Raw genomic sequence first — 12368 nt, 5'->3', positions numbered from 1 at the left:
TCAATTTAGTCCCTAAACCTAAAACATGTAAATTAGCTATTTTAAAATAAACTCATATTATCTGAATATTCAAATATATTTTCCTCCTCCTCCACTCCATTCCACATCCTTGATATATACATAATACCACTATTAAGTTGTTTACTCATAACAAGTCGTTCACTTGAGTCATAGTCACTAAATTAATTATATGTTAAGCTACAGAACTCCGAATTGAGATCCGAAAATTTTCTCTGAAACTATACTTACATATATTCTTACCATAAAATTTTCAAATTTTTTTGTTTAGCTAATAAGTACAGTTTATTCTTTAAAGTTTCCCCTGTTTCAATGTTTGACAGTTCCGACCCCTCTTCACTAAAAATTAATTACCTCTTTGTACAGAATTCGGATGATTTCCCATTTTTTTCTATTGAAAATAGACTCATTAAGGATTTTAAAAATATAAATTATAACCCATAATTATTTTTTTACAATTTTTAATTATTTTTCCAAGTCAGAAAAGGGGAACCCGAATTCATTCTGACCTTGTCTCACAAAATTTATTATATCTCATGATTTACAATTCCATTACACCGTTTCTTCTATGAGAAACTAGAATCAATAAGATTTATTTCCATATTTTATTCATACTCCAATTCTATTTCCACAATTTATGGTGATTTTTCAAAGTTAACCTACTGCTGCTATCCAAAACTGTTTTAGTGCAAAATGTTGATTACTAGGTGTATAACTCCTTATTCCCTTTCTCTATAATATTTCCCATCACTTTCACTTATTTATCTTCACTAATATATCAAGAAAATAAGACCTTATATAAGAAAACTCTACTATAACATTATTTCCATGCTTTTTCAATAATATCAAACTTAAAAATATATTGAAATCTTGATGTTCTTACCTTGTGCTATTTATTTCAATCTTTAACTTGATTTTCTCTCTTCTCCAGCTTTTATTTCTTGAACCTAACTTGATATTCTAGCTCCCCATTGTCTCCTTTTTATTCTTCTCTCTTGGAAGCTATGGAAATTCTTTTGATTTCTAGGTGAAAATGGTAAATTTTTGGTGGAAGGACCAAATTGTAAAGAAAGCAAAACTTTCTTTCTTCTCCTCTCTTCTCACGTTAGTTGCATGGAAATATGGTGGAATGGATGATTATTCATCTTCCTTTTCTTATATATACTAAATAAAATACTAATAAAATAATAAAATATCATTTAAAAATCAAATTAAAATATTAATAAATTAATATTTATTTATTTATTTAATATAAAATATCTCCAACATCATCATTATCTTCTAGATTTCTCTCTCTTCTAATTGACCATTTTTCCCTTTATAATCTTTAAAAATTTCATCCTTGAGTCATCACTTAATTTGGTAAAATTGTGATTTAGTCCCTCAAAATTCTTTACCATTTCAGTTTGGTTTGAATTCATCTATTTTCCTTAGTTTCTAGATTATTCCACCCTTAAAATATTTACACTATTGGTCCTTCAAATTTTTCGTATTTACACTTTAATCCCTCAAATTTTGAGTACTTACTCTTGGGCAACAAAAATTTTCTCACTTTTGCGATTTAATCATTTCTTGAATTAATATTTCATAATATAATTCCCAATGTTGCCATAACTCAAAATTTCCCTTTTTGTCACTTTATTTTCTTATTTTACTATCAAGGATACCTACTTTCTTACTGTAGTAATTTTCGGGGTATTACAAGACCAACATAAAGGTTTCTCAATTAAAGGAAAAGATCACATGGTGTGTAAACTTGAAAAGTCTATATATGGGCTTAAGCAAGCTTCAAGAAACTAGTACATCAAATTGATCAATACTATAAAATCTTTTGGTTTTCAAGAAAATATCGTTGATCGATGTATATATCAAGAGCTTAGTGGAAGTAAGTTCATATTCTTAGTTCTATATGTTGGCAATATTTTACTTGCTAAAAATGATTTAGTTATATTAAGTCAGGCGAGGCGAAAGTCTTTCTCTCGAATAACTTTGAAATGAAAGATATAAGAGAGACATTCTATGTGAAAGAGATTGAAAAATTCCATGATAAATCACAATGATTGTTAGGATTGTCAAGATTGTCTTAGAATATCTATATTGAAAGAGTTCTAGAGAGATTTAATATGTATAATTGCTCAACATTGATTATTTCTGTATAAAAAGGGGAAATATTTAATCTTATGCAATGTCCAAAGAATGATGTGAAATAAAAAGGAATGAAATCAATACCTAATGCTTCTGTCGTAGGCAGTGTATGTCCAGACTTGTAGAAAACCCAATATTAGCTTTGTAGTTGGGATGCTTCGAAGATATAAAAAAAATCTTAGAATTGATATGGGAAGGTTACAAAAAAAAATGTTTTATGGTACCTACAAGGGACAAAAATTACATGCTCATGTATAGGACATTTGATCAGTTGAAAGTGTCACAAATGAATATCCAAAATACCCGAACTCAAGGAGTCTGGCAGCTGATTGAATATTAATGGAAAGTTAAGGTCACTAGAGAGAAATTTAGAGACGTTGTGGCTGGTTAAGAGGAAGTTAGACTTTGGTGGTACTCATAAATAGTCATAGCCTTATAAAATATGTTACTATTACCCTTATGAGATTAATGAAATATATAAAGTGAAAGAGAATATAAAGAAAATGTTAGGTGCAATAATAAAGTACATTATTTTTAACTCCAACATTAAAGATAAATTTGCCTCAGCTTTATATATATTATTTTTATGTTATATAAAGAAATGTAAATATAAAATATTTTTCAATATCCATATCTTAGAATTTAGTAAAAATTAATAAAACATAACGTGGGTTTGCATTTTTAAGAAAAATAATAGGAGCAAATTGAATTATACTCATTTTACAAATATTAAGAAATTTAAATAAATATAATATTTTTATTTCATGCTAAATTTTGACAATTTTGTATAAAATTTTTTTTGGTATTTGAAAATTTTGTATAATTTTTTTTGATGTTCTTCATATTTGTTTTACAATTTATGTTCGAAGTTCGTGATTGTCCTCTTTAACAATATGTTTTCGAGTTCAACAATTTTAATATAATTTATTTGGTATTTGACAATTTTGTATAATATACAAGTATTATAATAAACATAAATTCTTAACTACAACTTTATTAAAGATGGGTAGAATTTTCTTTCTTTTCATTAATTTTGTTTAGGTTGACAATTTTGTATAATATACAAGTATTATGATAAATATCAACTCTTAACTACAACTTTATCAAAATGGGTAGAATTTTCTTCTCTTTTCATTAATTTTGTTTAAGTAGGGATGCTTATGAAAAATCGACTTTTAGATATCCCTAACTAATAGTATTAAATTTATACTCACTTAAATAGCTAATCTATTGCATGCCTACATATACTTTATTTATTTTCAAATTAAATGAAACATAAATACATCTTATTTCTTCAAAATTATGTGCCAAAAACTCTAGTGAATATCAATTATTATTTGATAGAGAAGTGAATAAATTATTAAATTCATGTAATACAAATGAAAATAATAATATTAACTTGATATGAATAAATAAATGTTTTAAAATTTATATAATAGGAATTGTTAATTGAAATTTATGTAAATATGAAAAAATAATATTACAATACAAAATGATAACGCGATTATGTTTGTTTATTTTCTATTATTTATATGAATATAAATATAAAATAAATTCTTGAAATATAAAAAATTTATGAACACGGTTGGTTCTATGATACAAAAAGGGTGGAAATAAGGAGGAGACCTAATGACAAGGAGATCGGTTCACCCATGTCGTGGAGAGCCGAGTAAGGGAGTTAGGGAGATAAGAGGATAATGAGAGGAGAGGTAGACTATTGCTAGGTGAGGTTTTTAGGTTTGTTGAAGGAAATGATCCTTTCTTCATCATGCCTAAGGTAGAAGTACGTGAAGGTCCCCATGCTTGGTAGTCCTACGACATCGACATTATGGATGGTGGCCTACTCGTATGTTTGACTAGGTGGCGACCCTTATGTGCTTATTTTTTCAAGCAAGGTACGATCCGACATTCTCTTTATTGAGGTAGTACGCGGTTGTTACATTTCAGTGGTCCCTTAGGGGTTCTCTTTTAGGGATAAGAGCATACCTGCTAAAAAGCAAGTAGCCGAATGGAGGATCCACTATTTAGCGTGTACTCTAATAGAGGATGAAGCGTGTGAGTGGTTGGTCCTAGGTGGCCAGCTAGGCGGTGCAAGGCGGAGGGCCATTCGTGGGTACTTCTCAATTAGCTTCTTGTGATGCCACATGTCCAAGCCAGGTAGGGGTAAAACAAATACAATATGTATCATGTCTTTTTTTTAAAAGAATATGTATCATTTCATTATTTTTATTCTTACTAAAAATATATTATTCTCGTAGGAAATGATGTGGAACATAATGGCTAAAATATGCTCTAGGTCCTTGATTTTTAATACATTCGAAATCTAATCTTCCTATTTTTATTTCAAAGAATTTAGTCTATTTACTTTTTGAATTAAAAAATACAATTCTAACTGTTAACTTCATCGAATTTTTTTAAAGAAAAAATAGGTATAAATTAATCAAAACGAAAAGAAAACAAACAGGACAATCACATCGACACCTAGGACCAACTACTCCAAGCCAACAGTCTTACACCATACACCTATTCCTATGTCCAATAGCACCAACACTGGCATCCAATGAAATACGAAACTATAAAATATTTGAAATACAACTAGGAATAACATTTATTGTTGTTTACACTTAATAGGGCTACCCTAGCAAGCTTATTAGCCACCCTATTTGCATTCCTACTTGTCCACTGAAAGGACAACGAATGAAAACAGTTTCTAGACTCAAGATAAACTATAATCATCAATCCTAACTTAGATTCATTCTCACAAAAAAAGTATTCAAAGTATCTACTATATGTGAGTAACAAGACTCTAAACTTACATCTTTGACTCCCTTGTCCTTAATCCACGAAAGGGCCTTGCGCACCGCTAAAGCCTTCACTATGATAGCCTCCATACAACCAACCCAAAAGCCTATACAACTCCCAACAAAAAGCCATATTTAAATATAAGTTCATTGCAATGTCATTTTTGTTATACATGACTATTATATGAGAAATTTTGAATTTCAAAATGTTACAGTAGCAAAATTATCAAAATAATTTTGATAGTGTTAAGAATTAGATTTAATTTTTAAAATTTTAAAATAAAAGATTAAATTCTTAAAATAAAAATAAAATATTAAATTGTAAAAATAGGAAGCATATTTTAAGCAAGAGAAATGTGTGAGTGATGTTGGGATTAATACACACCCAATCCTGTTGGGATATTGAAGATAGGTTCCCACTCGTCACATTTGATAAACACTGCATTTCCTTCAACAATCCTTTTGTTTTTGCAATCATCGACTAGTGGCGCATTTTTTTACACGTTAATCTCAATGTGCATGGGTCACTATTTTCTACACAATTATTTTAAAAAATTAGTTTATATACTAAATTAAAAAATATATATTTATGTAAAACTATATTTATAAGAAAATTTATTCAATGATTGAATTATAAGTATAGTACTTACCTATAAATATTTATCAATCTTGAGTTATAGTTTTTTATTTACACATCTTAGATAAAAATAATAAACTAAAAAAAAAGGGAGAGATGTATTAACACCGGTGTAAAATTAAATTAGTTTTACGCCATTTCGTATCTTTTTGTATGATTAATATTTTAATTTTCCAATCGTTAAATATAATATTTCATTCATATAAACCATGTAGGTCAACTTTGATGCAAATTAAAATTTCTAACTATTTAGCTTAGATTAGATGTTTTATGTCTCAAGACTTGCTTTATAAGTCTTGAGACTTATGCCTAGAAATTCTTGAATTGCATGAAAACATCCTTATGGTCTTGAGATATGTTCTTGATCTCTCGAGATAATAGTTCAAAAATGCAGAAAAGACATTTCAAGTTATGCAATTGTGACCCTTAATGCACCTAAATATGTTTACCATGGAATCAAACCAATGGCAACATACTTTGATACACTAAAAATATCTATAACATGCAATATCATGAATATTAACACAATAGATCAATGTTTAAATAGGCAAGCATTTTGAAAAAATAAACCATACAAAATCATCCACAAAATTAAATCAAAAGTAACCAAAAGACCAATATGTATCAACACATTTGCCACATGCCACAATATGTTCAAAATACCAAATTTCAACACTTAAAGACATGAAAGTCACCTAAGGACTTAGGTGCAGCCACTTATTATAAAGACATTAAAGAAACATTACAAACTCAAGAAGCAAGCTAAGATATAAGCATTTGGATGCAGAAAAATCATGAAAAAACATGAATCACCTCAAACACTTGAGCACATTGAGCAAAGAAAGCTCAATGATGCTAACATAACTAAAATCATAATATAACAATAGTAAGATAGCATGCTAATTAACAACATAATATTGATCAATTACGCATAAGTCACCAAAATATCAACATTTAACATTTAAAAAATTTCTTAATAGCCATTCAAGTTCTCATCTCAAACCATATCTGTAATAATGTAACACCCCGAATTTTGGGATAGAAGAAGTAGGTTTTGAACAAGGGAACAGTTAGGAGACTGCACATAAATATTTAGTTGTGCAAGGAAGTGACATAAATGAATGTCTGCCTCAGTGGTTAAGTGATTTAGGAGTGTTTGGAAATGTTTGAGAAATCAGGGGTTCATGCCTTGACTTATGCAAAATTTTTATTTTAAGTGAATAAAATCCTTGGATCTAGATAGTAGGTTCTTAAATTATTTTGGTTAAAATATGATACAAAGGAGTTGTTGGTCTAGTCGTAAGGTGTAATGTATTTGATTTAGACCTTAGTCGGACAATGGTTTCGGGACCACAGATTCGAGATGAGAAAAATATTTTAGTATTATTTTTCATATTTATAGTATGTGAATTGACATGTGTGAAATTTTCGTGATTTAATTTATCCGTTTGTGTTTAATTTGATAAAAAGGACTTAATCGCGAAAAGTAAGAAAATTGAGATCTATTTGTTAAAGGCATTAAATTGATATAAAATAGAAATGTAAAGCACTTGCATGTTAATTATACCATTGAATTAGGGCATGGACAAGTAATGACATTAGTTACTGGGATTTTAATGTTATATGCCTAAGGTTAAAATAGTAATTGTCATATTATTATGTAATAAATAAAATAAAAACAAAATGGCCATGCATTTTAATGTGTTCTTGCCGAAACTTGAAGAGAAAAAGAAGCTATTTTTGGTGTTTGATGTTTGGCAATTTGAAGCTCTAATTTAGCTATGTTCTTTGTTCGATTTTCGATAATTTTTACGTTTTTGAGATCGTTGCTTTGTGTTTTAGCTAGCCCATGCTTGAATTTTTGAATTGGTTGTGTATTTTGTAATGTGCCATTGAAGAGATCTTGTTGTTCTTGTTGTTTGATGATGGAAAATAAATATATATTGTTAGATTATTATGTTTAATTAAGTGATTTTTAGTAAAAATGCCTATTTGGGATTAAATTGTGAATTTTGTAAATTGAGGGGTCTAAATATGAAATAAATAAAAAAAATGGGCTGCTATGAACCTTAGTAAAATTTGGCCTTACTATAGGATGTTGAAATTTTGAATATTTTGTGTTATTTTGAAATAGAGACGAAATTGAGAAAATGTGAAATGTTAGGGGCTAAAGTGTAAAATGCCCAAATTAGGTATTTTTGAATGAATTTGAGTGAATATGTTATTAAACAAGTTAAATTTAAATTAATTCAGATCAAGAGAGAAAGAAATCGATTTGGATCGGGGGAAGTCGAAAGTTGTCGAATAGCCGTTCTGGTTCGTTCGTCTTCGTTCGAGGTAAGTTTATAAGAAATTAGATATTTTAAATTTTAATTTAAATATTAGATGTATATATATTGAAATGAAATATGCAAAAGAAAACAATATAGATATATGGTAGCAAAATGTCTAAATATTAGTAAGTAAGAATTGATGTAATTGCATTTTATTGATATATAGCACTGAGTGTGCAAGTATAAATTTGCAACAGTTAAACGAGTAGGCACTAAGTGTGCGAAATTAAAATGATGATGTTAAGTGATAAACACTAAGTGTGTGATATCATGATTAATTTGGTTTAATGCATAGGTGTAACAGCCCAATTTTCAGTAGTGTCAAGACAGTGATTTGAGATCACTAAATTCGATGAGAAATTTAGAAAAAAATATTAATTAATAATTATAAGTTAAGCGCGATTTTAGAAATATTTTTGAATTAGTGAATTTTGTGATTTAAAAGAAATTATTAGGTAAATTGGGTCGAAAACGAGGTATCGAGACCTCGATATTGTAAACTGAGCCGTAAATATTTATAAAAATATTTACGGAGTGTCATTAAGGTAGTATTAAAGTTTCATTAAGAATTTTTAATGTTTCGATGGTTAATTGATTAAAAAGATTGAATTGAAAAAAAAAGTATTCCCGGGACTTCGTTCTGATAAATCAGACTCGTAATTATTTACTATAAATATTACGAAGTTAGCTGTGTAGTTAATTAGATTTTAATTAAGTGAATTTGTCTCGAATCGAGGTTAATTATGAAAAGGATTAAATTGCAATAGAGACAAAAGTTTAATTATAGATTAAAGAAAGTTAAAAGGACCAAATAGGAAATTATGCCATCACCTAAATTGAGGTAGCATAAGAAAAGAAATATCTAAGATATTTTAATTTAAAAATATATTATATATTATGTTTACTTAAATAATAAGTATATTGTTATATTATATTATTATAATATTATATTATTATATATTTATAAAACAAAAGAAAGAATAGAAATGAGAAAGAAAGAAACAGAGAAGGAGAATAGATAGAAATGAGAAAGAAAGAAACAGGGAAGGAGAAAGGAGAAATAAAAGAAAAAAAAAAGGAGAATTGGGGTTTTGAAGTTCCAAGCTCAATTGGTAAGTCAATTTAGCCCATTTTCTTGTAATTTTGATATTTTTGGAATCCTAGAACAACATACTACTTGATTTAAGTTGAAAATTTGAAAGTTAGTAAATTTTTAGATGTTGTTTATGTTGAATAAATTGAAGAATTAAGGATTAAATTGATTGAATTTCAAGTTAGAAGTTAGTAAAAGGTTGATTTGTAAAATAAATTATAAGTTTTGAATTAATAGGGACTAAATTGAGAGAATTTCAAAATTAGGGATTTATGGTGAAAATGAAGAGTTAAAATGAGTTTATAGTAAGAATTAAGAGAGAATATGGAGTTAGATTGGGAAAATAAAATTAGTATTAATAAGGGATTAAATTAGAATTTAGGTAAAGTTTAGGTATAAATGGAAATATTTTGATGAAATTCTGTATTAATAATTTTTAATTGTTTAATTACGTAGCTAATGTTGTGCAAGAGTCATTGTCCGAGAAAAAGAAAGGAGAAGGTGGACAATGAGTGATTTGAGAAAATTTCGGTTAGTATTACTATAATTCAAATTTAATTATTAATTGTTAAATTTTAAATTAATATACATGATAAGCAAATTGAGGTAAGTGTCATGATTGAATTGAATGATAAATACGTATTGGTATTGAATTTATTAATAGTAATTGTTGAATTTTGAATAATATGTTTAATAAATAAAAATAAGGTGAATATCGATATTGAATTAAATGATATTGAATTGTTTGTGAATTGAAATAATAGATGTTTTGAATTGATTGAACATTTGAAATTGTTGTGGAAATGAATTCAAAATTGGAAAAGTAAAATAATACCCTATTAACTTATCGGACTAGATTGGATACAAATGGCATGCCATAGGATTTGTGATGTGATGAAGAGATTTGTAGTTCGGCTGAGAAGATGATTATGTTATTATATGCTTCGGTTTATCCGAAGAGGCATCTAATGCCTTATTGGTGTGTTTGGGAGGATATGATATACTGGTGTGTTAAGGAGGATTTATATTATTCTAGGTGTGTTTGGTTGGATCCGTGTATCCTTCAAGGTCCAAGTCTTATTAATAGGGGTAAATAATTGAAATGAGAAATTTTGAATAAGTGTGATTGATTGAGCTATGGAAAGAAATTAGAAATTGTGAATTGATATGTGAATTGGAAATCGAGATATGAGATTTGAAAATATGAACCCAAAGTTCATGATGTGATTAAGAGTAAATTTTTGTTATATGATATTAGTGAGTACAAGTTGCAATAGAATTGATATTGAATAGAGTGAATAATTGAATGAATTGTATATGAATTGAAATGAACTATTGGAATGAGATGTGAAAAATTCAATGGAATTGAGATAGTGAAATAAGGTATGAATACAATTAAATACAAGATTTGAAATATTGCTTATTGTTATTAAGTATCAAGTTGATTTAAAATATGAGATAATTAATGAATAATTATAGACATAAATTAAATGTATATAATTTATCGATTAATGTTATAAATTTGAATTATGGTAATACCACTGAGTATTCCCATACTCAATGTACAGTTGTTTCCATGTGCGGGTTAGTAGAAAGCCAGTGACCGGTCCAGCATCCAGAGCAATCCCGACCTCAGAGAAATTTTAGTGATGTACCTTTCTTTTGATAATGTGGCATGTATCTAGGTGATGTATTGATTAAAGTATGCTATGTATGTTATTTAGTTGTGAATTAGTTTCGATATGTCCGGTAATGCTCCGTAACCCGATTTCGGCAACAGATACGGATTGGGGGTTACAATAGGCACTAAGTGTGCGGTTTCATTGTGGCATTAGTTAAGTTATGGAACACAAAGTGTGTTGGTCCAGTGAATGATATCAGATGATCGAACGAGTTAATACATCAAGTTTTAAAGTAGTAAATGAGAGATATATGTACGTGTTAATAAAGATATGTAATAGATAAATATTAAGTCATGACAAGATAAGTTGGTTACTAGATATGTTATACAAATTACTTATATTATGCGAATGAAAGTTTAGGTATGTATGGAATTTTGTATTAATTTGGATTGATTTGATTCAAAATTTCACATTTGATATTTTAGATTTTATAAGTTCGAATGTGTATATATGTTATGGTTGCATAATTAGGTTTTGTTAAAGTATATTATTAATGTCATTGAATTATTTATTGATTATGACTTACTAAGCTGTGAAAGTTTACTGTGCATATGTTTGCTTTTTGTTTTATAGATTTTAGAAATTGGTTGCGAGCTCGGGGATAGTCAAAGAAGTCAATCACACTATCGATCATCTTTGGTATTTTATAAATTTGAATTTGAACCTATGGCATGTATAGTCTAGATAATATGTTTGCTATTAGGATATGTAAGTAAGAGCCACACGAAAATGGCTTATACATTTGGAGTAGTTAGGCTTTATATGTCTTTGTGTAAATACTTGACATGTTAAATTTTGAGTTTTGTATATACATATAAGTCATGAAAAGAATAAATATGTTCTATGATGATGTTGTTTTGATGTTTAGCTTGTAAATTGGTAATAAGGTAAGTAAATATTTTAATTGAGTTAAATTATTTCATTTAATAGTTAAGTGAATTACGAATGTGATATATATATTTAATTAATAAATAAATTATGATGTGTATTATTAATAATCGATCAAGTGAAGATTTAGATATAAACTATGATTTATGATCTGTTCTTGCTACAACACTTATATTTATATTCGATATAAATTTGTTTTAGATGTTGCTTAAATGGTATTTAGATACATTGGAAGTTTGATTGGTTTTATAGTAAAAGAAAGTTATGTTTATATTTATACTAATGAAATAAGTGTTCCCGAAGTCCAATACTCGTGACCGAATTGATAAAGGTTTATTTCAAATGTATGTGTTTGGCAGAAGTTGTTTGATGAGTGGGAATTATTATTTATAAAATTTGATATTTTTATTAATAAAAATATTTACGAAGTGTCATTAGGGTAGTATTAAAGTTTCATTAAGAAATTTTAATGTTCCGATGGTTAATTGATTAAAAAGATCGAATTGAAAAAAAAAAGTATTCCCGAGACTTCGTTTCGATAAATAGGACTCGTAATTATTTATTATAAATATTACGAAGTTAGTTGTGTAGTTAATTAGGTTTTAATTAAGTGAATTTGCTGAACTGAGGTTAATTATGAAAAAGGATTAAATTGCAATGGAGACAAAAGTTTAATTATAGATTAAAGAAAGTTAAAAGGACCAAATAGGCAATTATGCCATCAGCCTAAATTGAGGCGGCATAAGAAAAGAAATATCTAAGATATTTTTA

The sequence above is a fragment of the Gossypium raimondii genome, chromosome 2 (genome assembly GCF_025698545.1).
Source record: "Gossypium raimondii isolate GPD5lz chromosome 2, ASM2569854v1, whole genome shotgun sequence".
NCBI classification, from domain to species: Eukaryota; Viridiplantae; Streptophyta; class Magnoliopsida; order Malvales; family Malvaceae; genus Gossypium; species Gossypium raimondii.
The sequence above is the reverse complement of the archived record's forward strand: the minus strand, read 5'-3'. Positions refer to the sequence as shown.